This window comes from Hippocampus comes, unplaced genomic scaffold, assembly GCF_001891065.2.
Source record: "Hippocampus comes isolate QL1 unplaced genomic scaffold, H_comes_QL1_v1.1 scaffold158, whole genome shotgun sequence".
NCBI lineage: Eukaryota > Metazoa > Chordata > Actinopteri > Syngnathiformes > Syngnathidae > Hippocampus > Hippocampus comes.
In genome coordinates, this window is record NW_017805548.1 from 2,854,390 (window position 1) to 2,874,577 (window position 20,188).

At 40.6% G+C, this 20,188-nt stretch overlaps 1 protein-coding gene and 1 long non-coding RNA gene across 8 annotated transcripts in view; one reads left to right on the plus strand and one right to left on the minus strand.

The window, feature by feature from the left end:
• The window catches only part of tenm3 (teneurin transmembrane protein 3), a 329,661-nt gene that overhangs the window by 220,671 nt on the left and 88,802 nt on the right, over positions 1-20,188 (minus strand). The window contains exon 1 of one of the 7 annotated variants that reach the window (XM_019879751.1): positions 14,275-15,062. The exons of the other annotated variants lie outside the window; for them this stretch is intronic. The gene's annotated coding sequence lies outside the window, so the exon portion shown is untranslated. Of the gene's footprint in view, positions 1-14,274; positions 15,063-20,188 lie in introns of those variants that run through there. 7 annotated transcript variants of the gene reach the window in all.
• Positions 5,617-6,317, plus strand: LOC109521725 (uncharacterized). Its single transcript, XR_002169419.1, has 2 exons — positions 5,617-5,874; positions 6,219-6,317. It is a non-coding gene; the product is annotated as an uncharacterized LOC109521725 (long non-coding RNA).

Here is a 20,188-nt window from a genome sequence, read left to right on the forward strand (position 1 = left end):
TAGAGAGAGAGAGAGAGAGAGAGAGAGAGAGAGAGAGAGAGAGAGAGAGAGAGAGAGAGAGAGAACAAAATAAAAACAAAATTATTAAAAATGGCACTCACCATTGCCTATGTTTGGCCAGTGTAATTATGACAGTGACACTACACGAACACAGTTCAAAGATCTCCGTAACAAAATAGGGAATCGTTGACAGCTCCCCACCAGTCAGGCTCATGGATTCGCCACACATGTGCATTAAAGCAAGTTTTAATAATCTAGATCCATTACAACAGCAGCCTCTCACACACCTTCTGTCCACCGGTTTTAACATCTGCTTGTCAAATCTGAGAGAAGATGGATGGACTTCATTTTTTGTCTCATGTCACCCAAACCTGTGGACAGTAGTTTGTGAATGTGGCATGTGTGCAGGAAAAAATTGTGCTACCTGTCTGGGGTGCACATTTGTGTTTTGGGCAATCACTAGCAAAAACAAATCAATAAATAATACACTAAAAGGCGAAAGCACAAACATACATTAACCAAATCCAAACACATGTTTCCTGGAACTGTTGAGATGGTGACCTTGCCTATCCCCTGACCGCACTACTCAAAAGTGATTTCAAGTGAGGAGGGGTACAAGAGCTGCACGGGGAGTGGCAAGAGGAGCATGGGGGTGGGGATTTACCACAAAGAGGACACGGGGTTAAGTGTGTGTGCCTGAAGGTCTTTAAACGAGGTTGTTTTTGTCTAACCATCCATTTTCTGTCCGCCTTATTCTCACCGGGGTCGCGAGTGAACTCGAGCCCGTGTGTATCTACATCCCATTAAGTTTAAAGTGTCTTTAAGATGTGGTAGTCTGCCCCGTAACCTGGTTTTTGTATTTTTCAAATTTTATACTTAATGCTTAAGTAGAATAACCTGAATTGCTACCAACGATACGAATGACTCGGGTTGTCAAGGATCACATTTTTTGCATCTGAGTCCAAGTTACCTGATTTTGAGGATCTGCTGATACTGAGTCACGATCCGGCAATGTATTAAGGAGAAAAAAAGAGTGCATTGATTTTCTTGTTACTTTTTTTACTGGAACAAAACAATCCCAACCTGAAACCTTTTATATGGCTAGTGGAAAAGTGCTTTACACCTTGTAAAACATTTAAATCCTATCCGTGCGTGTGTGTGTGTGTGTGTGTGTGTGTGTGTGTGTGTGTGTGTGTGTGTGTGTGTGTGTGTGTGTGTGTGTGTGCTGGTGGGGGTGTCACATTCATATTAAATCAGTTGTATTAAACACAGCCCGATCCTTTCCGCCATCCGTAATGCTCAATTTTCACTGTGGTCAGGGTTGCACTGTCTGCACTTTGCACATTAAAATATTTCTAAACATCCAGCCATTATTATTGTTGTAAGATGCTAGCTTCACGTTAGCTTCCCGCGACAACTGCCACAATGTTCCCCCACTAAATGTGTTTACGGCCACTGTTCCACTGTTGTGCAGTATAAAATGTACATTAGGCATGCATGATCAAATTATTAGACCCATAATATGTGACCCTATATGACAAAAAAAAGTCCAATACTGTATCAGTAAATTCAAACGGCCTTGAAAGCCGCCTCAAATGCACTCACGTTAGTGTGGTCACTTTAAGAGTCCAAGCCTCTACTGCATGAAGTAGGAGGCAATACATGTACAACCACCAAAGTCTCCTCTTAAAAACAACATGTCATACATCTTTACGAGGGCAGGCACTGTGTGCTCGGTCACATTCACTTGAATGAGAGAGCAAAGGCCGAGACTCCCCGGGCATCACTCGGCCCAACGGCCGCAGCACCACCTTGAAGGCGGCTTGCTTTGGGCGGCCTCCAGAGTGTTCGAACACCAAAGATTGACAACTGTCTCGTGCCTTTGCCGTTTTTAACTGTACTTTTACTTTAGTTGCTGGGTACTTTAATCGTATGGACTTAATTAGCACTGGATTGCAGTACAAATTGATGACTTCTCACGGATTTTCTGGATGTAATATTCTGGATGGATAGTGCATGACCAGAGGGACCTCCATGTGTTGTTGTCGGGGCTGGCAGGTGCTGTAGGCGGCGGAGGTAACGTAAACAAAAGCGGGGCAGGTGAGCCGAGCTATGGCTAATCTAATCACTAATAGTGAAAAGTTGCTCAGAAAATGGATGGATGGATAGCAAATTTTATGACACTACACTGTTGTCCAACTGTTCTTGTTGGAATACAAACAGCCATGGCTCGTTGAAGTTCAGCTACTGCATGAAGAGTGATATTTTTTTAATGATTTGTTTTTGTATTAGTCCTTGAAAATCTATCGCATGAAAATGGCCATTCGCACTAAAATGTTTGGAGTCCTGCCTTTATTTAAAAATATGTGTCTGTATGTGGAACATGCATTGTTGAAATGTCAATGCAAAGAAAATAATTTTGAGTGATTTATTCTTTAAAGCATTACTGTTGAATATTTCTAAAACACTAATGGGGGTGATAACAAAGCATGGCCAACTTCATTAATAGGTACTGATACGCATCAAGAGCTTTTGAGATTATTCATCATCTCACCTTCTGAAATGACATGAGTTCAGAAAGTAGCAAAAGACACAAATGTATGTTGTCACTCACCACTTTTTAGATCATCCTCCGACCCTTACATCAGTAGGAAGCAGGATTGAAATGTTTTATTTTTTTAAGTTGCAACAACAGATACATTTGTAGTTTATATTAAAAAAAAGTTAGTTATTGGAGTGAGTTTGGAGAATCAGGAACTTATAGGATATCAGTATCGGTGGGAAAAAAACAACAGTTATTGTGTATCCCCCATGTATGCATATGTATGTTTTTCTTTTGGCAATATCTATTTACCTTTGGATTAAATTGTTTTTTTAGCCCTTAAAAGTAAACAAATAAATAAATAAATACGAACGATTTTAAATATCTCCCCCCCCCCCCTCAATTCCAATCAGTTGACATGTTCGGGCCAGATTTCCAATGACGTGATCGAGACTGGGACATTCTCTACTAGTAACCAGAGTCATAAATACGCTTATTACAGTCACAGTCTGGTCATCAGAGGTCAGAAAAGTAGTAAAGTACTGTACACATGTACAGGTACAAATACAGTATATTATGAAAGCTGACTCACGTACAAGTAAATGTCGAAAAAGATATTACATTAGAAGTACAAATTAATTAATGTTGTACCTGAACAACTTCAATGAATGAAAGTTCATGAACTCATATTTTGGACGTGAACTCAACGTCCGTAGTGTATTTCTGCCTGATAAACATTTTTTTTGCGAACACACTCACTTTGGCATCTGTGAACAGCTTATGAAACGGTTCTTTTTTTTTTAATACCTCAAGAGTGCCAGGTTTAAATGAGGTAAATGAGCCTTCATAAGTGGGTTTAAGGACCTTTTTTGGCAACCCAAGCCTTGCACGGCATGTGTCATCAAAAAGCATGATAGTTGCTTGGAGGGGGGAAAAAAGAGAGGCTGTGGTGGTTACCTCACTCAGGATGTGTGTATTGTTTAGCAACAAATAGTAAGGTGAGTTACTGTGTGTTCGTCCCTGGTCAGTAGCCTGAAGACGAGAGGGGTTTTGTTTTGTGTGTGTGTGTGTGTGTGTGTGTGTGTGTGTGTGTGCGTGTGTGTGAGACAGCTCATTGCCTACCTCAGCTAGTTGCCGACTTTAGATTGTAAGACGGCAGTCCTGTTTCTGTTGTAATTCCTCATTAAGCACTTTGTTACAGCCGCAGCTGTTGTGAAAGTGCAATAGAAATAAAGATGTGTTGTAAAAAAGGAAAAAAAAAAAAGAACAAAAAGCATTCAGGTGCCAAGTTTTTTCTCATGAAACCGGAGAGTGAAACATGCAGTCAGCTACTAGTGTGAACTGAATGGGTGGCAACAATGAGGAAATGCCTGTATTTTCAGGGAAATGACTCGCAGTAACATTTTGTTAAAAAAAAAAAAAAAAAAAGGACAGTCATTCTATTGGGACATCGATCTAATATTTATTGGCAAGCATGACAAATTTGTTTTTCATCAATTTTATTTTCACTTCTACCTTTTCTACTCAAGTTAAAACTACATGGTCTATAAAAAAATCAAATAAGATGCAGACTACCATAAAAGAAACTATTTGTCAACATTTTTACAACTCACTTTTTTTTTTCAATTGCGAGTCAATCACTTCAAGCCCGATGAGTAGCTTAGAATTATTGTCCATTTCAGAATTAAAAAGCAAGAAGCACAGTCTCCAGAATTTCACCTCACGGAGCTGGTTTGGGATGAACTGGTCAAAAGAATGAAATCCAAGCAATTTGAAAGTGCTCCACATTTACTGGAACTTCTGCAACAGAGTCGGGAAGAACTCTCTGGAGAATACTTGATTTCCACTGGAGTGTGTCCAGCTCTTATAGTTGACTAAGGTGGCTACTTTACTTTACTTTTCCAACTTGATGAATCAATTTTGAGCATCATCCACTTGCAATGAAACATGATTTCAGAATGGCACCGTGTTGCTTTTGGTGACAAACCATTTGTTACGGCAATACAAACTGGACCAAACTACAGTCGGGAAGATCAGCCAAGTCAGCCGCCCCATCACTACGTACTGCCGGAAAACAACTTCAACGTGAAAGTGTACCATTGCATTGTTACCCGTGTGTTCTTTGCTAAGCTAAGGTTTATTTTGGTTTATTTGTTTAAGCTGGCGATCCCACCGCGTGTTACCATCACACATACCATGAACAATTGCCGCTGCGGCTTGCTTGACTGTCTTCCTGATATCCATGCCTCCATTATCCGAGCTGAGATCCGGCCCGCTACATCATTTTATGTGGCCCACGAAAGCAAATCATGAGTCAAATACAGAAATAACTGTGTTCCTCGGTTTACACTCACTTGAAAAATAATTGAAGAAACAACAAATAGTTGACTGATTTCAAAACTAGTAATCCATCATTTTTTTGTGTACAAGTAATAATATGATGTGATGATTAAACATTTCTTCGGTGTCACTGTCATAACGGCCCTGCGAGGGAAGACGTAACTCCAAAGTGGGCCGCAACAAAAATGAGTTTGGCACCCATGACATGGAGGAACAACCATTCACGCTCACAATCACATCTCGGGACAATTTAGAGTGACACGCACACCAAATGAACGGGTACTTGAGGCAGAAAAAATAAAAATAAAAAATACTCAGCATTTTTTTTTTTTAATTGAGGTACTCAAATGACTCGTTTCACCTGTATTGCAAAGAAATGTACTGCAATTCATTACTGGTACTTTCCACCTCTGCTGTTAGTTAATACAGTATTGTTATAAATATACAAATTGATAAGATTCTTGGAAGCATGTCTGCAAAATCAAGGCGAGGAGCACAAGCACACACGTTCTGAAGTAACTGCTGGAGGAATCCACCAGGTGCTTGTGGTTCATTTTCCCTGTCACCTCGTCTGTCTTCATTTCCCAGAGCAGCTAGATAAGACTAAAACACTTTGACCGGGGTGATACTGGGGTTCTGTAAATACATGTGTACTGTCGATCTTCAACCTTTGTTGCCCCAAGGACCGCTGTAATGTCAGACAATATTTTCAGGTACTGGCCTTTAAGGCGGGATAAATGCAACAAAATAATATGATATAACCTGCATGAAAACTGTGGTATTTTCTGAACATAATAAACATGAATCATGACACGGGGAATGTCCTATCTGTCCGCAACACTCTGGTCACCTGGTAACAATTAATCATGCGTTCAAAATAAGATACACCGCAAATACAAAGTGCATGAAAAATATGAATCACCAACGCCGCATATTATACAGAGTGGGTTTGGTGCGTGGGAATCTCCCATTGAGATAAATCCATATTTTAGGTAGGACAGCGGTCCTCAACCTTTGTTGCCCCACGGACCGCTTTAATGTCAGACAATATTTTCAGGTACTGGCCTTTAAGGCGGGATAAATGCAACAAAATAATATGATATGACCTGCATGAAAACTGTGGTATTTTCTGAACATAATAAACACGAATCATGACACGGAGAATGTCCAATCTGTCCGCAAGACTCTGGTCGCCTGGTAACGATTAATCATGCGTTCAAAATAAGATACACCGCAAATACAAAGTGCATGAAAAATATGAATCACCATCGCCGCATAGTATACAGAGTGGGTTTGGTGCGTGGGAATCTCCCATTGAGATAAATCCATATTTTAGGTAGGACTCCTGATACTGTCTATTAAATGTAGAAATCTTTTTCTTGAAAGTCGTAGGCTGCTCTTCTGTCTCCCAGCTGGGCCTTTTCTCCTTACCGAAGAAACTTTCCAAAGCTGTTTGTTTCTTTACTCATTTTGCTAGGTCCTGGTTTTCATTTTAGCGGTAACCTATCACGTGACTAAGAAGAGCGCCATGACCTGCGTCAAGAGTGACATACTTTAGACAGATGCAACAGAGAATTTGGTAATTTTTCAAAATAAAACATTTTTCAGATACCGAAATGAATCAAACGGAAGTAATGTAAGTTATTTATTTTTTCTGTGCGGCCCAGTACCAAATGACCCATGGACCGGTGCCGGTCCCCAGCCCGGGGTTTGGGGACCGCTGCTGTATATGACAGATGCAACAGGGAATCTGGTAATTTTTCAAAATAAAACATTTTTCAGATTCCGAAATGAATCAAACGGAAGTAATGTAAGTTATTTATTTTTTCTGTGCGGCCTAGTACCAAATGACCCATGGACCGGTGCCGGTCCGCAGCCCGGGGTTTGGGGACCGCTGCTGTATATGACTAGCTGTGTTGTAAAGGTTTCTCTATTTCTCAACGATGTTCCAAAAGGTTATGTTTTATATATCATAACTTATGACTAAAACGCTATCAAGTAATCAAATGACATACTTGTAGAAATAGTGGTTCAGGACATTCTGTGTTATTTTGTTGTTTATTTAACCGATATCATTTTTACATAGACAGCTGGATTTTGTCCTATACTGTCGTGTGAAAAGTTCTCTCAAGTTGCTGATGTAAGCATGCGCTGACATTAATTAAAATAATTCAGGGCGGGAAGGGAGACGACATTGAATCCTGGGTTATTTTTCCCTCATTATGATCCCACACGCTGCTCCAGTAGCTTCTCTTGTTCAGCAGCCCATTTTCCCACGACGTCTCGCAGTGGCTATCAACACTGCTCTCATGATGAAATGCAGCTCTCGCCGTTCTGGTTTACGGCGTTCCAGGAAGATGAGCCCTTTGGATAAAACTTTTATTGCAACATGGTCAGAGGTGGTGGACAATTTATATTGTGGAGCTCATGCTAAAAATGTGCAAGCAGGGTGGGTCTGGCTCGTGGATGGAAAAGCGCGGCAGAATATGAGAGAGAGTACTTTACCGAATGAAAGATCATAAAAAGTGAGGGAGAGAAAGCAGAGTAGGTGTGTTTGTGGACCATCTGGACTCGGTCTCTGATAAGACACACTCTGTCAGCAAACATCTCATCTCTCAGCCTCTTTCCCTCCTTTTTTCTCTCCTGTGTCAACTTCTCAGAATCTTAAGTCCCACCTCTGTAGACAATTCTTTTTAATGTCGCAATTTTTTAAAAGATGTTTTCTTGGGGAGGAAGGACGGCAAGTACAAAAAAACGGAAGGCGCTAGGGAAGGGTCTGTAAGACGGCCCGATAGGTAATGTATTCAGGAGAAAGGAAATTCAAATGGGACCAATTTCGAATACAGTTTGAAATGAACACAACACCCCCGTAATAGTGAACAGGGTTCAGCGATAGATGGATGGATTCATAAATAATTTACCTCCATTACGATGGTTTCCGCAAAGCTTTTCTGGCGTATCACTCATTATATCAGGATTATAATATACTTAAATCATCGGACAATCAAAAAATCTAAACTCTAATGTGTTACTGCAGGTTGAATGGATCAAATGCAATCAACTTTAAAAAGCTAAAACAATGTCAACTAATTGCATACACAGCACAAGGGATTATTACCTTGACTGAAATTGTACAATCCAAGGGAAAACCGTAACAAATGACATTGCTGCAGTTGTAATTATTGCAACGGTTTACACACGTTTGAAATTTTGAGAATGGACGTAATTTAGTGAAATACATTGCAAAGGGCCCAATAATAAAAAGTCATTTTCAAGTCAAACATGATATGGAGTAGATGTCGAGAGCGTCTTTTGCACAGTGTGATACTGCCCCCATGTATCATTTAAAAGGTCTTCCATCGTTCCACAAGGAAGGCGTGACGACACCATTGGTGGTTCTAATGAGCTGACCTGCCGTCCAATTTGAAAGACATGGGGGGTGGACAGTTTCTATGCAACATTCAGGCAACAACAGCACCGCAAAATTCGAGGCCTGAAACACCTGTAAAACTCCCCATTGACAAGCCAATGCTCAGTCCGTATAATATGAACGGATGGTGAGTCGTAACATATTGTCCACTTCGCAGAATATAAAGTCATAGAAATGTTTTGATCACATTTTGATGAGTCAAGTCCGTCTGCCTTTTGAATGAGTGATGACAAAACATCACGCTGCGCTTTCACTTGGTGAGATTTCCTGTGAACACACTGTACTCTGCGCACATGCACCAGTACTTTAGAGAAGAGAGCTGTTGTGATATACTGCACACCGGTCCACCCACAAAGCAACAGTCCGCACACACACACACACACACACACACACACACACACACACACACACACACCCACACACACACAAATACACAACACACTGCCCCAAAAGAATGAATGTTTTTTTTAATGTGGTTCAAACTAATGAAGCATGAAAATAATATCAAACTATCATGAATGAGAACGGTGCTTATGCTGTGACGTGTTCTGCTGAATTTGTGAACATCCTTGTGTGCGCATGCTTGAATTCCGAAGAATATTTTAACGACACTAGCATTTGAATTCATTCAATAAGCAAAACACATATTTAGGCGCAAGCCTCAACCTTTCTACCTTTTATCTGTTTCGAGGTTTAAAATACAGATACAAGCACACGTTAATACACTGCACATTTATCCGTTAGTGTCTCCACACAAAAACACTCATCTCCTAGCAACAAGGCCTGTGAAAGTATGAGATTAGGTGTCTGTAAACTGTGTGTGTGTGCGTGTGTGTGTGTGTGTGTGTGTGTGTGTGTGTGTGTGTGTGTGTGTGTGTGTGTGTGTTGGGGGGATGGGTCAAGACAAAGCCTGAAGAATAAGCGATAAGAAAAAAATGCAGGAATGATAAATTGAGACAACAAGGGCGGTGACGTTTCTGTAAATCTTGGGTGATTCTTTCCAGAAATGTCTCAACATGCCATCCCATATTGAGTAAAAAATTACAGTCTGGAAACATGAGGCTCTTAACGAAAGTGCATATATGGCGGTGTGGGGTTTCATGCGGTGATGAATCAGTGCGCTCCTGCAGCTAAACGCATGATGGGTTGTGAACGTGTACACGCCCCGTGCAACAGCGTATGTGCATGTGAGCGTGCATGTGAGCGTGCATTCAGCGATGCTGGGATCCAGCAGGTCATATAATGGTTGGCTGGTCACATTGTCTGCCCCAGCAGTCCGTCTTTCACACAACCTGTCCCCTTAATCTGCAAATACATCGAGTATAATCTGCAAATACCAGCAGAGGGGGAAAAAGAAAAAAAGAAATCCTCATTTGAAACACTGTGACTAAAACAGTGACTGATTCGCCTTGCCTCCACATTGTGGTCTCACTTAAAAATACGAAAATCCACATTTCCGGCTAATAATGAGCATTAACTTGGAGACAATGCAAATAGCTGCGAATTAGATGAAACAGCAGTTGCGCCTGACTGGCAACTGTCAAATGTTTGTTTGAATTTGTTGACAGTGGATCAAAGAATTAAAACTCACTCTCAATCATAGCATACAACCATGCAAAGGCAATAAACCTGCTTTTTTTTTTTTTTTTTTTAACAAAATACTACAATGTACACATGCACAGATAATAAAATTGGGCACTAATTTTCACATGCATTAAATTAAATTTACAGTCATAATTTAGTATCCATGGAGCAAAGGAAGCACAAAAAAAAAACAACTATTGATCACCGTAATTATATAACTCTTTTAATGGTTGATATTCACTGTTACTATTTTATTACAAGAAAAGCAACGAAAAAATCTGTAGCTGTCAAGCATCTCATCTTTAAATAGACATAATTCCTGCCTTTTATATTGCTTCTTCCATCACACTGTAACGACAATGTCATAATTACGGTCCCAAACCATTTAGAATGTGCAAGCGACTGTGTGTCATCATCTGGCTTCAATGACATTAATGTGTTGTTGTACTCGAGATGTAGCAAATAACTACTTTTAAAAATTTCTTATTGCTCTTTTATTATTTATAATTGTATCTGGCAGAGGAATGCAGCCGCCTTCCGTGCTTGACTGCTTCTATTGTCTCTCATAGTGGTTGGTCTGAATATCCTAATCCACTAAAACATTCCAGACAAACCAAAAAAAGAAACAAAAAGACTAAATATAAATCAACTTGACAGACATTTGCACTTTATCTTGTAAAACATAATTAGTCACATGCACAAGATGTTTTTGTTGACATAGTGATTCGGTGTTGTCAGTTGTTTTTGTACTATTCAAAACCAAAACACACAATTACAAACAAAACATGTTTTTTTTTTAATTCCCTCCCACTAAAACTGCAAACAGCGTCTATCAGCCACTTTGAATTTAGCAACTGGAGCCATTAAAAAAATGGCTTCCAATTCAAATGTGAATTTTTGGTCTTAAATTTGATCTAAACTGGATATGCAATTTAAATACTTATTTCTTTTTTCTAATGACATCTTATATTTCTTAATAGGCCCCTTGGAATCTTAATCAGTTGCACATGTTGATGTCTCAAGTGCCATCGCTGCCTTCCTCTCCTTACGATCCGTCTTTAGGTCTTCTCTTAAAAGCATGTTTCCTCTCACAGTGACAGTTTAATTCCTTTAATCCATCACGTACTTCCTCCCTTGACTTTGTTATTCGTGGACGCATTTTTGGGGAGCATCTCAAAATGTATGTTTCTCATTGAAAAGGTAAGTGTTGGGGGGTGGAGAGGGAGAACCTCACATTCACCCCACAAACGGCGGTGGAATGCAAATCTGTGTCTGGAAGTCATTAACCAAACAGAAAAGCCCGTCTTTTTCTCTCTCTCTCTCTCTCTCTCTCTCTCTCTCTCTCTCTCTCTACCCCCCTCCTCTCCCCTTCTTCCCTCTCTCACTCCCTGCGTGTGATCAGCAGTGCACAGTCCACCCTTGCCCTCACCTCACCACATACATCAGTGCGCCTTTCAAAACAGACAGCGCTAAAAGAAGCACTGAAGGCAGATCTGCTGTAGCCCCCCCCCCAACCTTTACTCAGTTAAATAGTTTCTACACAGCTACCATGGTGATGGCAAAGCATGCGTGTACAAAAGTGAAGTGATTTCCATTTTTAGTTCATGCCTGGATTTAGTTTGGATCAAGGGTTATCGCCAAGGATATGTTTTCCATAAATACAAATAGCAAAAAGACAAATGAAACAGAAGCACGGCGTAATGGCTAGTCGAGTGTGAATTTAATGTCACTCCAGTGGTTACGATGAAGGGAATGCAAACACTGCAGTAAGTGTTGTACGGGTCACTTCTTGATGTCAAAAATGGTTCGGTGCCCGTTTTTTTGTCTTTTTTTTTTTTTTTTTTTTTTAGTACTAGCATTTAAAAAAAAAAAAAAAGTGACAGCTCTCCTACTGTGTGTCTTAAAGGCTGCTTCACATTAGGCCGACAGTTGGCCGACAAGTGGGTAATGCCTCAAGTGGGAGGCTTCTGTGAGTGAGAGGAACGAGAAAGATGGCTGCAAATTCTCAAGCTGCAGCAGACCCTCCACTCCTCATGAAGAAACAAGACACACAAAGCGTCATATGGAATTATTTTGCCTACATGGCCGACGGCCAGGGAAAGCCCAAAGACATGGCAAAGCCTGTCTGCAAGACTTGTAATAAAACTACTCTGGCTCGAGGTGGGAACACGTCCAACAAGGCTGAACACCTCACTGACCGGCATCCTAAATGACACCACTAATTGAAAGAACAACAGGGTGCGACACATTTCAAATATTTCCCTTCAAATATACAGTAAGCCAAGTGCAAATGACTTTGCGATAGGCAATCTTATTCCCGACGGACGAGGAACTTGACTATTGGTAGCAGAGTAAAGGCGAGCGCACAGGCCCCAACAATGTCACATTGAGTCATTAACAATTACGTGAAGACTTTTGCTAGACAATAATGGTGTGAAGTTGTTTACAATGGAAGACATCAAATGCAGTCAAATACAATAATAATAATAATAATAATAATAATAATACATATATTGTTTGTTTGTGTGTGTGTGTGTATTTAAAAAAATAAATGAATAACACATCTACGGTCCTAGACACAGTAGGCCATCTGAGATGAACAATAGGTCAGACATTATTTTCGCACTCATATGTTCAATAGTGTTTAATTTTGTGTTTGCAAATGTTCAAAAAGATTTTTTTAAACAAGAGTTTTCAAATATTTTGAACGAATGAAAAAAAATAATAATGATTTTAAGATATTTTGTCAATTTTCACTGCACTGCTTTTACGGATGTTATGCATTTCTGCTGTGGTATTATTATTTCAGTACCGTTGTCAAGATAGTTTTATGTGGTTGTCGTATGGATGTCAGAATTTTGGTATCGTGACAATACTGCCCTGCAGTTTGAACACTACAGGGAATTATTTAAGGATTTCTATCCTACATTGAACACTGGGTTGGAATTGTCTTGCATTACTATATCAGGGTAATAATTTGAAAAATATTTTATAATCACTGAAGAACAGAGGAGCAATAATCAAATGTGAATTGGAATCTAGCATAGGTACCTCATCAGTTGTTACATGACTTTACAATGGGATATCCACTGACGTGGTGCATACACTTCATATTTTCGAAATATTTGCTCGGTATAGCGCATGCTGACGTGATACTTCACTTTCCACTTTATTTAGCGCACCACATCATGAGACGTGACTAGAGGACTAACGGAAGAGCAGTATTTAACTTTGGCCGTGCTCCTCCAGACCCAGTTATGAATGCTGGGTGATCTGATCATGTATGGACGTTCCAAGTACTTCACACCTTGCATCACCATGCTTGGGTAAATGCTCCTTTCATAATTAGTAGTAAGCTCAGCTCATGAGTATCACAAACGTCTAAAACTGTAGATGCTTGCAAGGGGAAAAAAATGAATGTTCCCTGCCTGTCATTTGTATGTGTGTGTGTGTGTGTGTGTGTGTGTGTGTGTGTGTGTGTGTGTGTGTGTGTGTGTGCTACACAAACTACAAGATATAAACTCCAAGCACAGGCATAGGACCTGAAATGCATTTGGTCACTTGGACATCAAGTGTGTCTGAAAGCAATTTGTCCACAATTATCCCCCTAATTTGGTTAATATTGCCCATCTCCATTTTGACTGTCGCTCACATGAGATAACCACAAAATCAAAAGCAGACCTTGATAGCTTGTATTTATTTGAAATGTCTCCAATGCCTTGTGTGTGATTCAGTGCGCACTAAGAGCTTTGCTGAAAGTGAATAAACTGACCTCAGATGCATCAGTGCAGACTTCTTTATTTGGCCTTGAGTAAATAAGAGTTTAGGCCAATATAAACTGACATAGTGTGAAGCGATTTGACAATGGGGGCAACTCGAGAGCCTTGTTGCTCTTTTGACTAATTTGTCAACTCACTAACTTGTTGCTCGAGTCAGCCTCCTCTCTGTTTCTAAATCCAAGATCACGGCCCAAAAAAAAAATTGCAAAAGGAGTGAAAGTGACTAAGAAAGGATGGCTGCGGAGAGAGAATGAAAGAGAGGAAAAATAAGAAGTAGGATATGGTGGAAAAGAAGATTAAATCTAAGAAGATGAAATACACAAAGCTTTTCCGGGATGGGGGGGGGACCTTTTTTCTCACCCTCTTTTTTGATCCCCAAATGAAGACATGGGAGGCGAGGCTGCTACTGTTTTCAAGGACACGCACGCATACACGCTGTAACCCACAAAATTGTTTCGCTTTGTCGGTGAGTTTAAATTCAGTGAATTCACACAATGAGAGGCGATTTACAAGACAGACCGTCCCCCGGGGCACGCGGTAAAACACGCTCGCCTCGCACGCTGCTCAAATGCACAGAACGAAGGAAGAAACTGCTTTACCTTGTCTGTGTGAATACTCCAGTTTCGGCTGGTTTCAAGGGTTCGTGCTCCGCAAAACACATAGGATCCTTTCAGGAACACATGACCACGAATCGTCCCGCTTAGGAGAAGGGAAAAACATACACCTCAGTCTCTTCTGTGTTTGCCTTTTCTGCGAAGAAAGAAATAGACGAAAAGGCTGCGTGGATTCTTGTTCACGTTTCTCCTTGTTTCTTCGTCTTTCGGTCTGCTCAGGTTTCCTCTCTCACTTCTTGCCGGAGATGGTGATTGAAAAATCGCTGGAGAAAACTGAAGGTGTTTTTTTTAATGAATGTCGTTCCTCTCTTCCCAGCGTGTTCTTCTTTTTTCAATTTGCAAAAAAAAACAAACAAAACCGGAGTACTCTTTCATTCTTTACACCGCGCTGCCGCAACCGTTCGTGGAGAGCATGAGTGTGTGTGTGTGTGTGTGTGTGTGCGCGTGTGTGTGTCTTCTCGCCTGCTTCCACCAGTACAGCTGTGTGTGCGCGCGCCTGCTGCTGCGCTGTCTCGCTCTCTCTCTTGTTGCCTTGGTAAATTGTGGAGCCTCTCGCTGGTCGAACTAGGCAGGGGGCGGAGCCACAAGGAGAGAAGGGGGAGAAGGGGAGCCGGAGGAGCGCACTGATTGGCTGTTGGACGACTTAGTAGGAATCTGCTTTTTGCATTTCAAGGCAGGAGGTGACTGAAGTATCTCCTCCTCTTCCCCCCCCCTCTTTTTATACTTTCTCTCTCCGTCACTCTCACACGAAAACTCGTACAGCACGCGTACGCGCAGTTTGTGAGTTTCTATCGATATTTGCTTTTTTTTTTTTTTTGGTGAGTGATGTCAACAACTCTGCACGTAGGCATTACGTGCATATACTACACAAGTCTGTCCTGATGGATTTTAGTGTGAGCGTACGGTCGTGCGCGCGTATGTGGTTAAAGCTTCGGAAGCAGCTGTATACACCAAAGGAGGGAAGGAGTATTAAATTTGGGTATTGAAAGTTAGCGAACGGCTGTCATGGTACTACCTTGTCTGCACGTGCATTGTCTTGTCAAATTGGAATTTTGACTGACTGATTTGACACATGTAGGGTCTGTACGTTAGGGTCTGGATGGATTTGACAACGAATGCTTCACTCAAGTCACACTGTGGGAAAAAAACATTCAAAATTGAAACAAGGTAATCACAGGCACGTATTCACTCACATTATGTTGAAATAAAAAATATATGACAAACATGAGGCAGAAAGGTGGCCGACAGCTTCACAGTGCAGAGGTCGAGGGTTGAAATTCGTTCTTGTTTTGCAGGTTCTTCCCGTGCCTGCATGGGTTTTCTCCGGGTACTCCGATTTCCTCCCACATTCCAAAAACATGCGTGGCAGGTTAATGGAACACTCTACATTGTCCCTAGGTGTGAGTGTGAGCACGGATGGTTGTTCGTCTATGTGTGCCCTGCGATTGGCTGGCCACTAGTTCAAGGTCTACCCTGCCGACTATCTGAAGACAGCTGGGATAGGCTCAAACATGCCCGAGATCCTGGTGACGATAAGCATTTAGGAAAATGGATGGATGGAGGTAAAATGGCATTTAAAATAAGAGATTTTTTTATTTAGTTTGTGATAATTTTGTTTCATCTTGTGGCATGTAGCCTAATTTCGGATTTTAAACACACTGCTTTGTATTTTTCTTTTCTCTAAATTGTGATTGGCTAATAACGAGTTTTACCTAATTATGAAGAGCAAAAGACATTTGACAAAATACTGAGTTAGTGAGTTCATGGTACATTTATGAGACAGAATTGCATATCTGATCTGCCATTAAATTAGCAGCCAGCCATTTCGCTGGTGTCGGGCCGAAACCAGGCTGAATGCTCCGATGTCAGAGTGTGGTAAATTTCACATTTTTTTCAGTCCGCACCTGTATTCTTACAATAATAATCTTTTACAGGAATAATAATAATAATAATAATAATGAGAGAGTGATAGAGAGAGAGTGATGGATGGATAGATAGATAGATCCATAGCTAGATGGATTTCAATATATAATATGTGTGTATGCATGTGTTGTTTTGATCAGGGGCGTCACTAGGTTTCAAGAACAAGGGGGGCTTAGCCCCAAGGGGAACACAGCCCCTTTAGGGGGGTCCGGGGGCATGCCCCCCCGGGAGAATTTTTTTCTACATTCTGTTAAAAATCCATCAATTCCGTGCACTTTGAGAGCAAAATGAAGAGGCTATGAAGAACTACACACATCACATTAGTATCCTCTTTACTATGATGGGGCTTCCTCCCCTGGACTTTAACTGGACTAGATAATAGAAATTATAAAGAGTTCAAAAGTTCAATCTTGGTTGTTCAAGGGAATTAGAAGGATGCCCGATAACATAACCTATATGACAGTAGGCCTATATTCCTCTCTACCAAAATGTATTAATATATGCTTAGCCCCCAGAAGACTATGTATTTTGAGATGTCTGCCGTTATATGCAATTTAAGTTAGTACAATGATATGCAAAAGCTTCATCACGTTGGAAGAACATAAGTTTGCTGCTCAATACTTACAATACTTATACTCCGATTGCATTTTGGGAACAGCCTTGCAAGTAAAATTAGCCTTGAGATCTGATAGACTCCCCTGTCCAGCAGAGACCCCCCCCCCCCTCACTCTCTGTGCGTCTTTAGCCTGATTCCTATCAAATAAATAAATTGATTTTATATTTATTTTTTTATTTTATATAGGCCAAAATCTCAATAGGTGTTGCCTCAAAGAGTTGGTGTAATGATTATTTATGTATTTAATTATAAAATGTTGCTTAATTTTTATTAAGCACCACCTTAATTTATCCAAAAGTGAACACTTGTTACAGTGCAGTTTCTGCTGTTACTGGAGATATTTTAGCGGACTATAGTCACTAGTTTTACCAGCATGGATGCATTGAATACTTAATTTACCTTTCTAAAAAACTGTCGAATATCCATGCTGTCGACTCAACCTGACTTTCGGCAATGAACTGTCAGTTGTTGCGTTAGCATTTGATGTGGCGATGGTGACAGACACGTCAAATGCTAACGCAACACCTGTTGCGTTCAGGAAACCTGGGAGATTTAATATTACAATAATGGCAGGTTATCGAAATATAATTCAAAATGGACACATTACATTGAATTTGATGCAATATATTAGCAGAAGTACAGGAAAAATAAATAATACTTTTTTTTAAAGAATGCAATGAAATTATTTAGGGGGGCTAAAGACAAAATAGGCCGAATGACGCCCATGGTTTTGATGCAGAGTTATTTGTTTTTTACGTCCAGTCTTCGGCTTTTATCATTGAACACAAAGGTGTCAAGCTCATTTTTGTTGGGGGCCACATTGTAGTTGTTTTTTTTTCCTCAAAGGGCCATTATTCTTGTTTTTCTCTAACAGTGAGATTGCCAGGCAATACAACTGCTTGAATTAAAATGCTTAAAGTGACAATATATTATAGAAGAATTGTGCAAACCTCCCAATCTCCAAAGGCCAATTATAAATCGCAACATCAATGAAGCTAATTATTTATGCCAGAGCCATCAATTTCAGATGAGAAATATGCATGTACTGTAGATATGCATGGTTCTATTTGTGTAAAACTCAGGCAGCTCTTTCCTTCTCTCCCTCTTTATTCATATTGATACGTAAATAAATGCGGGTCAAAGGAAAGATGCAGTAAAGGTGCACCTTGTGCAATGAAAGTTCTGAAGTTGATAGCCACGTTTATCATGCAAAATCACACATAAGATCAGCGTTCAATACCAGCTGAGCCTCCTCCATAAAATCGGAGTTGTGGTTTTTCTTTGGCTTTTTGTGGCATTTTTTTTCAACATTTGGAACTGTGCAATTTTTTACGCTGGGAGAGCAGTTCAAACTCTTTAAAAAGGTTGTACGGGGATATTTTAATCCTATATCAGATGACTTCCCTCAGAAAAAATTGTTTCCAAATTCGAACAAATGAAAAGTCGACCAGCATCCCGGAACAAATTGTATTCACCCAATATCATAAATCTGTACATGATCGTAAACAAAAACTAACACAACAATATTGTTTGTCAATTAAATGAAATAAAAAGGAGACTGCTTGAAAAAAGACAACTATTGTTGGCATTATATTCAAGTTAATAGAGTATTGATTGACCCCATCAAGGTTGGTCTGAAAATAAAAGGAAAAACCATCACATGCCTCTGCGGATACTGCTTTCATTTCTTTTTAGTTTTCTTGCCCAATGGATTTTAACCCCTTAACTGACACAAATAATAAAAAGCATACTCACATTTTGAAGAATTATATGATGAAATTATTAAACTTTACCTGAATTTTCTGTTGTCAGCTCGTCTGCCTCACAGTAAAACTCACGAGTTTGAATCTCAGCTCTGGCCTTTGTGTGTCTCTGGCCTTGATGTGTGAGGTTTGCATGTTCCCTCCTTGCTTGCGTGCGTTTTCTCAGGGTTCGCCCGACTTTTTCCCACATTCCAAAAACATGCAAGTTAAGTTAACCGAAGCCTCGAAATTGTTCATGAATGTGAGTGTGAATCATTGTTTGTCGATAACTGACTGACTGGCAGGGTACGCCCCACCACTCACGAAAGTCAGTTGGGATAGGCTCAAGCACACCCGTGACCCTAGTGTCGACACAGGCTATCGAAAACGGATGAATGGATGGATGAATTGTTTGTGCACATTCAACGTCGTTTTGTGGTTTCAAATATGACTTCAAATATAGATAACAGCTTTAAGTCCGGTATTCATCGACGATATTTTAATACAATGTAAGAATTATTGGCAAACTAGTATATACCTTCCGCCCTACCCCGCAAAAAAAAAAAAATTAAATAAAAATCATGGGTTTTTACTTCACTGCTCATCTGAAAGGTGATTTAATTTTCAAAGAGAAGAAGGGACATTTTCCCACACTAACTGGCGAGTGCAGCGAGAAAGACCTAGCCCTGGATTTACTTATTTTACATTCTGTGCTCCCTGATTGTTTGAGAGCACTTGGGAGAGTGGTTTGGACTCACTGGACTTCTTTTCTTTATCTCCATCACAATCATTCCAGCGGTGAGGCTTTTCTTCCACCATTGTATTTGCTGGTAGCCCCCTACTAACTCACATAATATAGACCTTCACAGGGTGTGTGCATGATCGATGGGGAGAGGGGAGCTTTGCACGGCAGTGTTTCATGTTGAGCCATTCCTGCCAGTAAAACATCCCATGTTTGACCCTCCCACTGTGTGTGTGTGTGTGTGTGTGTGTGTGTGTGTGTGTGTGTGTGTGTGTGTGTGTGTGTGTGTGTGTGTGCGTGCACGCGCGCGTGTGTGTGTGTGTGTGTGGCACTTTGTACATGAGTATATGGGTTTGTGTGTGTGTGAGAGAAAAAGAGTGAGAGAGAGAGAGACAGAGAGAGAGAGTGAGAGAGAGAGAGAGAGAGAGAGAGAGAGAGAATCCCTAAGCTCTTTAATGTCCAAGTATGGGACCCCTACTAGGCAAGTTCACCACCTTACAGACACAAAGCAATGGAGAGGTGCAAATGAAAGAGGAGTGCGGAGGAAAAAAAAGGAAGATGGAAACAAGCACACAAGAGAGAAAGACAGAGGGGAGAAACTGAGGCTGTTTAAACAAGCCGACTGATGAATTCGGAAAAAAAGCAATGAGGCGAGAATCCACAAGACGAGGATAGGAAATTAAAAAGACCTTTCTCTTTTTTAATCCCTCTTTCAGCATGTGGGGGTTTGAGTTGATGGTGAGATAATTCATCCTAACTCCCCAACATACACAAACACGCTTACACACGCACGCACGCACGCACGCACGCTCGCAAGCACGCACACACACACACATACAAACACACACACACACACACACACACACAATAAGCATG